The following is a 15,127-nucleotide window of genomic DNA, read 5'->3' as shown; positions in this document are numbered from 1 at the left end:
GTCCAATTGTGAGGATTTTATGTATATACCTATACATGTTAACACACGGTAATGCTGTGCTAGCACAGTCCAAAGATTATCAAGAATATCTCCTCCACAAAAAATGTCAACATTGTAACAAACAATACTCTGGGTATAAAATTATCCTTCACCTTGATTTTCTATTAATTCTCAGAAAAGAGGAATACATGACCCGTTTTAACAACTGTCCAATATTTATTTGTTTGACAGTATGAAATATGACTTCATCTCTGATGGGAATTTAGTTTGTTTTCAACTTTTGTTTGTAAAAACCTCATTGTATTGAATAACTCTGTATATATTTATTTGCATACATACACATATAAAAACAAATTTCCATACACAATCAAGTATCTGTTTACATGTACGCCTTTAAATAAACTTACAAAGTAAAAGACGTTATACATTTTCCAGTTTGATTCATATTGCTATAGATGAGCAGCATCCTAAATCATCCTAAATCATCCCTTAATGGCATTCTTTGAGTTGAGATTAATTTAAATATATATCTCGTAATCTATTCTAATTGTCAATTTTGAAATTTCTACTAAATTTGAGCATTTTTCTTGAATTCAGTGGTCTTTTGCAGTTGCTTTATAAAGTTATAGTCAAGATCTTTTTAAATTGTTTCTTAAGCTGTTTCTAATTTTCTGATTAATCTGTAGGAGGTTTTTTGTTTATTAGGTGATGTGACCTTTCATTCAAATTTAATGCACATAGTATCTCAAGATATTTCTTGTATTTAAGTAGTTTTCATATTGTCTTTATTTCTTTTCTTTCCTAAAAAAAGTATTTTATCACAAAAATAAATATATACAAAACTAGAATCACATAAAGAACTCCTAGCTTCAATAATTATCAAAGATACTACCCAACCTTGTTTTATTTCTCAACTAATCATTTTTGTTTGAGTATTTAAAAGCAAAGCTAATTTTTCTCATAGATACTCTTTAATTAATGGTATATCTCTTTAATTAATGGCAACTTTTTGATAGATAAGTATATACTCTAACAATTTCCCAACTCATGCAACTTTAATAGTAAGAAAATGTTGCCTGCCCATCTGTTCTGTGTTAGATATCTAGTGCTTTTTATAACAGAAACATCACAAGTGGATGACTTTAATGGGCAAAGATTACTCTCTCACAGTTTAAGAGGCTAAAATTCAATATGCCTTCTCTATGTGATGACATTGCTGATGTCAGATGAATCTGGGCTGAAAGCAGAGAATATCAGGAAGATGTTTAGTTATGTTTTATTGACTGTGTAAATGCATTTGACTGTGTGCATCATAACAAACTATAAATAACATTGTGAAGAATGGGAATTCTAGAACATTTCATTGTGCTCAGAAGCCTGTATAGGTACAAAAGGCAGTTGAATGAATAGGACAAGGGAAGACTGCATGCTTTAAAATCAAGAAAGGTGAAATTCAGGGCTGTGTCCTTCCACTATTATAATTCAATCTGTATGTTGAACAAATAAGACCAGACATTAGACTACATGAAGAAGATTGGATTAGGCATCAGGATGGAAAGAACATTGATTAGCAATTTGTGATATGCAGATGACGTAACTTTGCTTACTAAAAGTAAAGAGGACTTGAAGCACTTGCTGATGAAGATCAAGGACTGGTTGATGCAGATCAAGCCTTCAATAAGGATTACAATTCAATGTAAAGAAAACAAAAACATGAGAGTCTTAGTCACCGGCGAGCTCCAAACCTTCTGCACAGGACTCCACAGCTCTGCTCTGACCGTTGCTGCTGAAGCTGATGATATTGCACTGATAGGTCTGGCTGTCCTGGCCCAGAACCTCATTCTGAACCTGAATGAGCACGGCTTTGTCTCCAAATTTGATGATTTCTTGGTCAGTGAGGCAATGGGCATCAAAGTGGCTGGCGTTCAGCCCTTGAAATAAATAGTCTCCTATCCAGAGAAGCCTTGGCAGATTTCACATCTGGGGAAGGCCAGTCAAGCCGTTGATGATTTCACTGAACAACTGGTACCGTTGTTGGGGGCTGGTGGTCATCATCACCGACGAGGGACATTTTGAATACAAGGATACCACAAGATGATGTCAAGGACTGTAAGGCCACGGGGGTTTTGTTTGTGGGGAGTGGAATGAGAGGTGACAAAGAAGGGGCCCAAGATGGCCTATTGCTCATGCCAGGAGGAAACAGAGGAGCCTAGCCACACATCAAGACAATCTTCCCAGGCATTGTTGCGAAAGCAGGCACCGGAGAACCCTGCAGTGGCTGGGTGGGATTGGAGGGAGCAGGCCCTTTGTAAAGATGGTGCACAACGGCATTGAGTCTGCTGATATGCAGCTCACCTGCGAGGCGTACGACCCAATGAAAGATGTTCTGGGCATGGAGCATGACGAGATGGCAAAGGCCTTTGAGGCATGGAATAAGACAGAGCTAGACGCCTTCCTGATTGAAATCACAGCCAACCAATATCCTCAAGTTCCAAGATACCGATGGCCAACACCTATGGCCAAAGATTCTGGACAGTGCGGGGCAGAGGGCACTGAGGAGTGGACAGCCCGAAAGTACAGCGTGCCTGTTACCCTCATCAGAGAAGCTGTCTTTGCTCTGTTTATCATCGCTAACGGATGAGAGGATGCACGCTTGCAAAACACTAAAGGGTCCCTCCCAATCCCAGTGAGGTGGAGACGAGAAATAATTACTGGAGGACATTCAGAAGGCCCTCTATGCTTCCAACATCATCTCTTAAGCTCAAGGCTTTTTTTTTTTCCTTTTTTTTTATTAGCGGCTCATACAACTCTTATCACAATCCATACACACATCAATTGTGTAAAGCTCATTTGTACATTCATTGCCCTCATCATTCTCAAAACATTTCCTCTCCACTTAAACCCCCGGCATTAGGTCCTCATTTTTCCCCTCCCTCCCCGCTCCCCCCTCCCGCATGAGCCCTTGATAGTTTATAAATGGGTGTTTTGTCATATCTTGCCCTGTCCGACGTCTCCCTTCACCCACTTTTCGGTTGTCTGTCCCCCAGGGAGGAGGTCACACACAGTTCCTTGTAATCGGTTCCCTCTTTCCTACCCACTCTCCCTCTACCCTCCCTGTTTTGCCAAGGCTCAAGGCTTTTTGCTGCTGTGGCAGGAAGCCATGGACTCTGGCTGGACCCTCAGTTATGGTGGTGTTTCCCTGACGTGGAATGGGGAGCTGCATCATCAGAAGTGTATTCCTGGGGAAGAGAAGGATGCCTTTTACTGGAACCCAGACCTTCAGCATCTCCTGATGGATGACTTCATTCAGTAGGCTGGTGAAAACTGCCAGGACTCCTGGCGGCAGGCAGCCAGCAAGGGGCCCAGACAGGCTTCACCACTGCGTTCTCCTGAGGTGAGCTGGTGCTCCCCAACCTCTTCCAGGCTCAGAGGGGTTACTTTGGGGCTCAGAGGGATTACCTATGAACTCTTAGTGAAACCAGGACACTTCATCCAGTCATTGGACAGGCCATGGTGGCAGTGTGCAGTCCTCTTCCGACTTAGCCACCAGTCCATCAACCAGGACGTTCCATTCCATTTGCCACACAACATTGTTCACAGGGCCCTTTCACCTCCCCAGGCAACTCCACAAAGCAGTTGTCCCCCAGTTGGCCCTGGTACTGGCAGCAGCTCTACCCACACAGATGGGGAGGTTTTTTTGTGGAATTGGATCTAACTTTGGATCATGCAGCTGATCCCCCTCCCCCCCCACATACACACCCCACAGTAGTTAATCAAAAGTGTGTTTAACAAGAAAATAAAAATCCTCACAACTGTATCAATAGATAATATCATGACTGAAGAACTGAAGTTGTCAGGATTTTTTTTTTTTGCTCAGATCCATAGACAATGTTCATAGAAGCAACGAGCTGGAAACCAAAAGGCCTATTGCATTGGGCAGACCTGCTGCCCCAAATCTCCTTAAAGCATTGAAGAGCAAGGATATTCCTGGGGGAGTAGGTGTACCTGACTCACGCTGCGGCATTTTCAATCCCCCTGCGATGTGCAATGAAGAAGGAAGACTGAAGAAGAAGTCATGCATTTGGATTATGGTGTTTCTGAAGAAAAATGAAACATCATTGAAAAAAAGTGTGTCCTGGAAGAAGTACAGCAAGAATGCACCTTGGAAGTCAGGATGGAGAGACTTTGTCTCATGGTCTTTTGACCTGGTCTCAAGAGACATCGGTCCCTGGGGAAAAATACACTGTTTGGTAAAGTAGAAAGAAGGTCAGCCTGTCCAAAATAAAAAGAGGAAGCCTGTCCAAAAATATTAAAAAAGGATTGACCGTTATTACATCACTGGGCTGAAACAAGCAACAGTTGTGAGGATGGCCCAGCACTGGGCACTTCTGCTGTCCATGGGGTTGCTCAAAGCTGGAACTGACTTAATGTCCCCTAACAACAACAAACTTTATCCAAACAGTTTCTCTGTTCTGAAGGAAAGTTTCCTGTTTTCCAGCTTTTATTCTTTGACTCTTTCATAATCCTCGTGTGACTTGGCAGCTATCTCCCCCATCTCTGCTTGCTCTGGCTTAAGCTGCCATTGATTACCCCAAAGACCTTGACTTTATGTGTACCACTCACACTGCCTTATTAACAAAACAAGAACATCCATTGAGTGGGTATGTACAACAAAATGAAATGCTACTAGGTCCTACACCATCCTCATAATCATTGCTCTGTTCAGCTCATTGTTTCAGCCACAGTGTCAACCCATCCCACTGAGGGCATGCTTTTTGTCTGACCAAGCAAGATGTCCTACTCCAGGCATTGACCCCTCCTACTAACGTGTCCAAAGACAGGGGATAGGATCAACAGTACATATTTTAAGGACACAATTAAATCCTGAACACCAACTAACAGGGTTGGGGTTGGTATATGGCCATTTCTAAATTCTTTACATCTATACTCTGGTCCTTCTCCTTAGCCTGCTCTGCGTATTTGAACTGAAGCAGTGTCAGCATCTCTTTTCCTACCATGATTTTGTGCTTCACTAGGAGGCTTTCTAAAAATTGTTCACATTCTCTTTTCTAATCATCAGATGATTTAGACCTTGAACCGAAAGAGCACTATAATTATTGTTTCTACCTCCTCTTCTCCTTGCATGAATATTTCCAATATAAATTACAGTGTGACCTGAAACCTCACACTCTTCCTGCTAATTTTCCATGTTGTAGGCATTTACATAGGCATCTGGGGAAGTTATGGTTTTTCCCCGAAGCATTTCCCAATTACCACAACTGCCTCACTCCCAACAAAACACAGGATTTCCCCAAATCAATACATTTACTTTGGTTCTACATGAACTCATCTTCATTAAATCTACTCTTACCTGGAAAACAAACAGCCTTTCCCAAGAGTCCATATTTCACCAAGTCTCTCCTCTCTTATTCAGGAGGACTCTCTCTTCTAGGTACATCCTGTGGGAACTACAAAACTCTTTGGGAGGGTACTACCGAGACAATGGTCAGCTGGATCTTCATCTCCAGGATGTGTCTGCTTCCAGTTAGGAGAACCCTTAACTTTTTCATGCTTGCTCATCTGGTCTTAAGTCACACTACCATTCAGATTTGACCAAAACCATTTAGTCACGGTAGAGTAGTGGTTGTGATTATGTGTTTCAGGAAGCATTATCTTCTACGGGGCCAATAATGACTGCCTCAGATATAGTGAGCCACTCACCCAAACTCATGGCCATCAAGCCAACTCTGACTCGCAGTGACCCTATAGGGTGGCTAGAATTATCCTTTTGAGTTTCCAAATCTGTAATTCTTTAAGGAGTAGAAAACGTCCTCTTTCTCCAAACCTAGCCTACCGTGCTTAAAAATATCTAGGATGATTTGGAATTGAAAGGTTAGACTTACAGGTAATCGAGCAAGAGCCAACAAAGCTATCTCCGCAAATCTGTTCCCAGTTCCATGACACACTGAAATACTTAGCACTAAGATTGAGTCATGCAGCATCCCTCAGTAAGGATCATAGAGTTCATCTTGTTAGACAATATCATTTCATGAATGAGGAAACCAAAGCTTGAAAGGGGAATATAGTAAATTGACCAATATTTAGAGAGAGCACCATCGCTGAAACAGGGCTCCTGTCTCCGACACTCCCCATCTACCTCACCGACACTCCCCATCTACCTCGCAGTCTATGAAAGCAGAGAAGGCCGTTGCTGCCTCTCCAGGGTATCACGTGTTATGGCAGAGGATAGCATCAATGAGATGTGGTTGATAGCCCTTATCAATCTAATTCCAATGGACTTCTAATGCAATTTGTGCTCAATCTGCTATCTGATAACCTTCACCTGGGCATGAGAAAAAATGAATTTAGACCTGACGCTGTTGAATAAGCCAGTCTAGTAAAACAAAAAGGAACTGGAGTGCATATGGTTAAAAGAAAAGATAAAAATTCAAAGAATTTTTGATTAACCTGATGGTCTTGGGATATGCCAACACAAAGCTTTGTCCCCATCTTACACTTGACCTGTCCCTAAAGCAGTTGGTCTTTTGTCTGTGAACAACAAGATCGGTCTTTAAGTGAAGGAATAAATAGTAAGTAGTTCTCCAGGTTTTCCGCAGCTATGTCTCATATTTGACAACCTTACACTTACCGGTTTGACAGTCTGCTTTCATTAATCCATATGCATATAAGGTGTATATTACCCCCACGTCTACGAGATTCTCACTTAGCCAACGACATCTGTCTTTGAACTGTCACGAAATGCTAGAATGATTCTTTTTCTTTTGTGGTGTCAATTCCTCTTTCTGTCATTATTAACCTTGTTAAATACCCTCTTCCCTCCCCTTGTGAAAGGCATGAACTGAGTGCTAAGTTTCAAACATACCCCCTTAACACATCCAGATTGGGGAAAAGGAAAAAAAAAAAAGCACATCTCTCTATCTACTTAATCAAGCATCTACTTTTACTCCATCAACGGGGAGTAGGCCTTTTTTTACATTTAACAAATTCAAGCAATTTAGCAACTGGGTAAAAGTCTATGTAAAGTACTTCAACAACATGGGAAATAAAGACACTGGTCTTCTGTCTTAGAATTGGTTAATGGAAGATATGAAGTCTCAAAACGCGCACCACAGTGGGTTCTTACAGAGCTGCCTAATGCACTGCTGGGAAAACCTTGAAAAGTTTTCCATCACTGGGGGAGGCGGGTTGACAGTTTTTGCCTTGCTGTCAGTTCCACTGTGGGAGGCTCCTAAATTTATTATACCTAGGAAATAATTCTAGTGCAAACCCATTCCAAAAGAAGCATGGCATTCAGTACAATCATCTACAGGTATTGTTGGTTATTACTACAATGTTAGAGTCTGTGTGTAGGCAATTCAATGGTCAAAGAACTGGGGGCACTTGTCTATCCATCTAACCTGACCAAAGTTGACATAGAGTAAGAAATTGGTTCCAGTTGTCTTTCTGTATCAAGCATTTTGTTGAACCTTGAAAAGAATTGTTCTGAGAGTAAAATAGAACTGCCACGATGGAGTGTCAGTTTCCCACTGGCATGAGTGTCTCTATAAAGTGCTCTTTCTGCTGAGTCGTCAGAATGATCCATGCCACCTGTTAGATCAAATGTCAAACAGTAGTTTCAGGTCATCAAAAACTAGCTACATATTTTTTTCAGTAAGCCACCTCACTTTGGAAGGTTCCTTTACCTTGGTTTCCTCATCCCCCAAATAAAAAATAATCAAATGCTACAACTTCCTGGAGAGGAGAAGATTGATGAGCCCTTTTTGCTTATTAGCTTGAAAGCCATGCAAATATAAATCATTGAGTACTGCACACACTGCCGCTCCGCTGCTGTAGGCGCCTGGAGCTTTCACTGAAACCAACAGGAGCTCCAAGAATGGACAAGAAATATGTGCTGGGAGAGCTGAGTCCAGGGTATTTTGGTGATGATTATCCAAGCATACCGGTGCAGTCGTAGAGTGGCAACTGCTAAGTGTATGATTATCGACCACTGCATTTGGACCGGCTCTGAGAACTCTGCTACATCAGGTCGTGCAGCTCAGCTGGCATCAATCATGTGGGGTAGTGTCTTACCGGCTTAATGGTACTGGAATCCAAAGGGCCAAATGCTGCCCTCGGAATGAAGGAAGGGCTCTTCAAAGGCTAGGGAAGTGAAGAAAATGGAGCTAGCTTTTATATCACAAGCAATCATCTAACATGAAATAATTTAAAAAAGCACATAGGTGCTGACTCATCAATGATCAATAAATACATGTCTGTGCTGAGCCAATGAAGCCAAAATCCTCAGTTCTACTCGTTGTCATCTTCTGATCATCGTGGAATATGTTCCTCACTGTCACCCACTGTCCTTTCATTTCTGCCAAGGAATGAGGCTTCATTCAGCATATTTCCTTTTCAAAGGTATCCTTTGATAGTACCTATAAACCGAGACATTATTCCTCCTCCCCAGATATGGATTTAACAAGTGAAATCATCCTGCTTGGCAGAAAATATTTATAAGATAATCATTGAAAACATCACATATTGAAAAATTGAAAATAAAGCGATATTATGAGAAGTTGGCTATTTAATTGCATTGTGAAATATTGTTTTGGTTAAAGAAAAATATATAAAAGAGCTCTGAAGTGGACACAAAGTCTCCAGTTTCTGAGATACATGTCACAGAAATCAGTTCTGTTTTCTTCATCTGAAAAATATATCTTTAAGTAATAAGAACAGTATGAGTAAACATTAAAAGAGGACATAGGCATGGGATAGAAATAGCTCCATAATAATGTATTTTAAACACTGTCTAAATCAACATTTCAGACAAAAATGACCCCGGTCTTACAAAATTACAATCTATATTTATATCTTAGCGAAATAAAGAGGTATTAACTAATTTAGGATGTTGTTCCATACAACTTGAACCAGATTAGGAAGTCTCCATTATGATTTTGGGCTGTTATGTTTTAAGATGATTCTTTCCTTCATTTTTTGGAAAATAGCCTGAAAATCAACAAAATCAAGCATATACTAATGGAATGTGTCAACCCTTCTATGAATCAAAGGAAGAGAGAAATGCAGAGCATTCTGTGTTAAAACCGTAATCACTAAGAGAATGGTAGATTGGTAAAGAAGGAAAACTGGCTATGTGCATATTCCTGAAGATCCCTATAGAACAGACGGAAGCAAGAGAAGGTAGCTCCTTCCAGCGATATGGCTAGGAAAGGACAGTCCCACTGTACAGAGTAAGATAAACATTAGAACTCCTTGTCTTGTTATGTTAACACAAATATTCTCTCTGTATTCGAAAAGTCAAATATACCTTTCAAAGTAGCACCATTTAGTGAAAAAAAAAATCTGTTGACTGTTCTGGCCCCTGTGCTACACACTGGAAACACAAAATGGTTCCAAAAAATTCAAAGTTATCTCTTCACAGAGTGAAATGAATATAAACTTTGATTTTATAATATATTGTTAGGGACCATCGAATCAATTCCAACACACAGTGACCTTATGTCCATGAGAATAAAATACTGTCCAATCCTGTTCCATCAGCACAATCATCACTAAGTTTGAGCCCATTGTTGCAGTCACTGTGTCACTGCATCTCATCAAAGATCTTCCTCTTCCTCACCGCCCTTCTGTTTTACCAAACATGAAAGTCCTTTCCCAGGGAGTGGCCTCTTCTGATATGTCCAAAGAACATGAGACAACGTCTTGCCTTCCCTGCTTCTAAGGAACATTCTTAGGACATACGTATTCCAAGACAAATTTGTATAGTACATTAGATGATAAATATAGAGAAAAATAGAGAAGGATAAAAGCTAGAGAATGCTTGGGCTGGGAAAGGACTGGCATACCTTTATGGAAGAAACAGTGAAAGCCTCGGGGCAAAGATGACATTTGACCAAAGAGCCCAAAGCAGGTTAGGGAATGCACTGTGTAGAGGGAGAAGATGCTCGAGAGAAGGAACTGTGTGTGCCAAGTCTGAAGTGTTCGAGAAACAGCACAGAATAGCAATATAGCTAGAGAGGAGTAAACCCGGGAAGAGTAGCTGGACATGAGTCATACTGCTGTAGGTAAGGAAGGGAAAATCATATATTCTCATTGGACTTTGGCTTTTATTCTGAGTAAGTTGGACTGTTAACTGCAAGACCAGAGTTCAAAGCCACCAGGAGCTCTCTGTTCTCAAAGATTCACAGATCCAGAAACTCTACAAAGCAGTTCTACTCTGCCCTACGAGGTCACTATGGGTCCGAATTGACTCCATAGCAATGGGTTTGGAAGCTATTCAGTATCCAGTGCCAGGAGCGCTCTGAGTATTGTGATAGGCAATGGCAGGAATAAGAGACTCATCAAGAGACCAACTGTAGGTTTGCTGATGTAAGATGATAATAGATTGGACCAGTGTGGAGAGGAACCAGTGATAAGAGGTTGGATTATGTATGCTTGTTGGAGATGGAGCCAACAGAATAGGTTGGATGGGAAGAGAAAGAGAGACATCAAGGATGCCTCCAAGTATTTTGGCTTCAGTAGTTTCCAACTGCCATTCAGGGAAAGGAAGAGGGCTGCAGTAGTGCATGTTTGAGGGGGAAGAACCGTGGCTCAGTTTGAGAATATGGTAGACATGAGATACCATTTTACTACCAAGTAAAGATGTCAAGGAGACAATAATATCCAAACATATGGATATTCAATCAAGTCAAACTAGAAATATCAACATTGGAGACATCAGTGAGGAGATAACATTAAGAAATGGCATCAAAAAATGCCTCCACAGTACTGACTAGAATGAGCCATGCCCAAGACCTCTTCTGGGCAACTTGGGAATGTTTGGAAGATAATGAGGAAGGGTGGCCAATGCCACAGGAGGAAATAAAACAGGTTGCCTGACTGCTTTCCTCATCTGAGTCTCAGATTCAAAGAAAAAAATAAGTGGATGCTTTTGGAAACTTGACAGTGCTGGATCAATACAGGTGTACTTCTTTCTCCTGGGATTACCTACACTTTGGTCCAGCCGCATTGGTTGTTCCTTCCCTGCTATTGTCAGATGAAGGAGCCCTGGGGATGTAGTAGTGGTTACTCATCAGACCAGCTAGCCTGTGGGAGAAAGACATGGCTTTCTATGCCCATAAAGTTTTAGTTACAGTCTCAGAAACACACAGGGGCAGTTCTAACCTGTCCTGTAGCATCACTGTGATCCAGAATCAACTCAATGGCAGTAAGTTTGGGTTTTCCCTGGGTACTGTCAGATGAAGAAATGATCGCCTTGTATCTGAGTGAAAACTGTTACCAACAATGAATGTAATAACATTTTTTGGCATATTCTGCATCCTTATCTTCTCTCTGCTAGATGGCACCTTCCAAGAATCCTCATGGACACATTTAAATAAGGGAGATGAGGGAACTGGCATCAAGTGCCAGACATTACCACTGAAGGCTGTATTTTTGCCTTCATTCAATCCTTATGACAATTTTCATGATTCAGGACTCATTTTTCCTATGTAGCAATGTGAATTTGATGCCCAGAGGCAGTAAGTCACTTGACTAACTTTATAGTGAGCCCAGGATTTGCAGGATTCTTCAATGTGCTGTAGTAAAGTTAAGACCAGAGTGCCAACCTCACTGCATTACTTATTGTTAGATGGCACCAAGCTAGTTCAAATTGATCATGAGTCTATGGATAACAGAAGAATGTATTGCCCAATTCCATGCCATTCTCACACGGATTGTTCTGGTTGAGAGGAGAAGCACAGGAGACTTGGCTGAAACAGAGTCTCTCTTCAGTTTCTTTTTCCCAGTTTTCATGGGAAACCTGGCTTCTGCTTTTTCTTCTGCTGTTCTTGAAAACGAGAGGATGTGGGCCAGCAGCAACATGTCTTACCTTTTCCCCTGGTGTTCTCTTTGGGCTTGGTGCTTCCTAAGCAGATTCCTGGATTCTGTCAGAGGTAAAGGAATAGAACCCGAGGGAGGGGAAAGGGGCCCACCAGGACCCAGGACTTTCCAGTCAGGGCAGTGCCTGGGTAGGAAATACCAGGTGAGCCCTCAAGGAGATGTCTCGGGGGTTATGTGTCCTGTAATGTGTATAAGAAGGCCCTCTCTGGAATTTTTGTAGCTTCTGCTTTTCAAATTCGCAGAAATTCAATACGCTACTCACCATCCAGAGGTTTGCTTCTAAATGCCTAATACAAGGACATTCGGCTACTGATGCTTCAGGATAATGCTTTCATTTTAATTCATTTAGTGTTTATAAGAGAAATCCACCTAGGTTCTCAAAAACACTGGATTTTTATCAATATCCTTTGGTTAAATAAAAGATGAAAACTGATTATAAACTTTTTGATGAAACACTTTAGAAAATGTTTTGGGTGAGTAGAGGGAAAGTAAGTATTAATCTTCCCTAAACAGATCAGAATAAAGAAAAGCAAAGAGGAGTGTATATCTTCCAGTAAAATCTACTATATAGGAAGTGGGTGGCAATCTTACTCCTGGAGATGTAAATACTTCTAGCGGTAGATGCTCATTTATTCAGCAAGCTTGCATTTACTGATGTCTACTCTTGCAGGTGATATTTGAGATACAGGTAGTCACCAAGAAGCCTACAGTATGGCCTTGATTGTGGTAAATTGTGATGCAAAGCCTAATGGAACACAGGAGATGCGATATGATTCTTAGACGAATTCCAATGAGATCCCATTGGAAGAAGCTAGGGTTAAAGGTTGTATGGACTCAAGAGGGAGGACTGCTGTGATCCTGAGCAGAAGCAAGAAAATAAAAGGAGGAATAAGAACATGGTTTTTTCTTCTACATCAGGTGTGTGTGTGGTGAGGGGGTAGGTGGGTGGGGCTCTTAAAAAGATCTCTCTCCCCAAAATAAATTAACTACTGAAAATAGTACATTACAAATTTTTATAATCCTAAACCGTTTTCAGACCTGCTATAAAGAAGGAATTTTCACACATTCTTTATTGTGAAGAACAAGTCCTTGACTCATAGAACATTATTCCCATCTCAAAGGGGCACGAGTAGTTCGCAGGATTAGTAATAAGAGTTCCCCTATTTATTAGGCATATAGACAGAGCTCCCCTATATTATCTACTTAATCCACATACACCCCCAAAAATCCAATGAGATAGTTCATATCACTGCGCCCAGTTTACAAATAGTGAAACCAAGGCTTAGAGAAATCAAGGTCTTTGGTGAAGATCACATAGCATAAAGTCTCTGGGCTCTTAATCCAGTCACGCGCTCTACTGCCTCCAATAGGATCTGCATTAGCCACATCATCATGTTTAAAGTTTTGACAGCCACTCACCTGGAGACAATGGTACCTCCTTAGAGAGACATGACTGGGAGATACAGGTACTGTGGGCATTCCAGAACTACAGGGGACACACAACCACTTCAGCCTTTTTATCCTCCTTTGGGCCACTTACCTTATGTTTAATGCTTTATCCATTTCTGACAAGGATCAGTTAGGATAAAGCAACATGTATTCCATTTTACAGATAGGAAAGAGGAATCTCAGAGAGAATTGAACTCTTGTCCAGGGTTCCATCACTAAGGGAACGACTAGGAATTAAACCAGTGGACTTTGTACTAGTCACCTCTTCTGGGCTTTAAGCTGTGAGTTAACCAGTGCAGGCTCATCCCAATAGAATTTCTTTCACCTCAAATTGAGTAGTAGGGGTTACATATGTGATCCAGGAAGAATTTAGCCAAGATGCTGTTAGTGAGTCATGCTTCCAGGGATAGAACAAGGCAAGAAATACCTGGGCTGTGCCACCAGTGATGTCCTCAGCTAAGCCAGGACCCTCCCTGGTGGCCACCATTTCCAGCCCACCTCAGTGCTTTGGCCTCCCTCCACTAGCTCCAAGAAACATTTGCTGCTTGTTACCCTTGCTCTCGACCCAGGCTGGTGCAAGAGTTTAAATGTGAGACTACTAATCAAAAGGTGTCTGGTGGAACTCATCCAGAAGCACCTGTGAAAATCGTACTGGCAATCTGCTTTTAAAGGTCACAGTCTTGAAAACTCTATAGCGCATTGTTTTACTTTGCACACATGGGGCTGCCCTGAGTCAGAATCCACTTGCTGGCAACCAAGAAGACCTCCGTGCTTTATTCTTCTCTCTTGAATGACTGCCTTCATCTGTGTTCGGGCATCTTGTCGCCTTTAAGACCCCACTTGGAGACTTTCTCTACAACGAATCTCCCACTCCCCACCAGCCCTCATTTGAGCTTTCAGGATCAGGTTTTCCCTGCTCCACTCACCATGATGTTCCCCATCCTGACCTCTCCTCGAAGTCTTCAGTGGCAGAGGACCCATCTCAATCTAATTATTCCTCCACAACTCCCCTTTCCATGCCTGGCAAAGACCCAGGACAGTTGTCCATGAAACTTTGAGCCCCCAGTGCTCAAAGGAATCAAACTGGCCAGCATCCCAGATCCTACTTTGGTGGGATCTGGCTAATCAGAATAAGGGATCCTTTCCAAAATGAGAAAGGAGCCTGGCGCTGCCGTAGGTTAGCTATGGGATGCTAATTGCAAGGTTCAAACCCACTCAGAAATATGTGAAGAAAGTGTGTGCCTATAAAGATTTAGTCTCAGAAGTTTTATATAGGGTCGCTCTGAGTAAGAATCTGCTTGATAGCCAAGGATTTGGTTTGGGTTTTGAAGTGAGATGAGGTGCCCTTTGCAGAGAAAGCATTCCTGTTTTAATGGAGCATCTTACAGATAGCTAAGTGTCAGACGTGTAAGATTTCCTTTGTCGCCACCCTTTCGTGTAAAGCCAGGCCAAGATAGAAGGCAGGATCCTAAACTCTGCCTTGAGCAGGTGGGAGGGAAGACAGACAAGAGGTATTCCATTGGTTGTCTGGGAAAATCAATTGCACCTTCCCCTTACAGGCAGAGGAGCAACTTTTCCCACCTTTGTCAAGTCCACAATCCTATCCTGGGGTTGGAGCCAGAACCTGGGCGCAAAGTTGCCCGAATTCCAGGGAAGTAGAGCGGGGCTGGTAGCTAACACTGCTTGAAAGTGGAGAGTTGCTTCGGGTGTCCCAACCTGCTCATGTGCCCAACGTTGCGCGAGCCTGCCGGTGCCCACACGAGTGGGTCGAGCCGCGGGG

At 41.9% G+C, this 15,127-nt stretch overlaps 1 pseudogene; it reads left to right on the top strand.

The window, feature by feature from the left end:
- Positions 1 to 1,713: 1,713 nt before the first annotated feature.
- LOC101655676 overlaps positions 1,714 to 15,127 on the top strand; it is a 14,770-nt pseudogene continuing 1,356 nt past the window's right edge.

This window comes from Echinops telfairi, unplaced genomic scaffold (genome assembly GCF_000313985.2).
Source record: "Echinops telfairi isolate 266 unplaced genomic scaffold, ASM31398v2 ScPeMD7_7;HRSCAF=31, whole genome shotgun sequence".
Classification (NCBI taxonomy): Eukaryota; Metazoa; Chordata; class Mammalia; order Afrosoricida; family Tenrecidae; genus Echinops; species Echinops telfairi.
The sequence above is the reverse complement of the archived record's forward strand: the minus strand, read 5'-3'. Positions and strand labels throughout refer to the sequence as shown.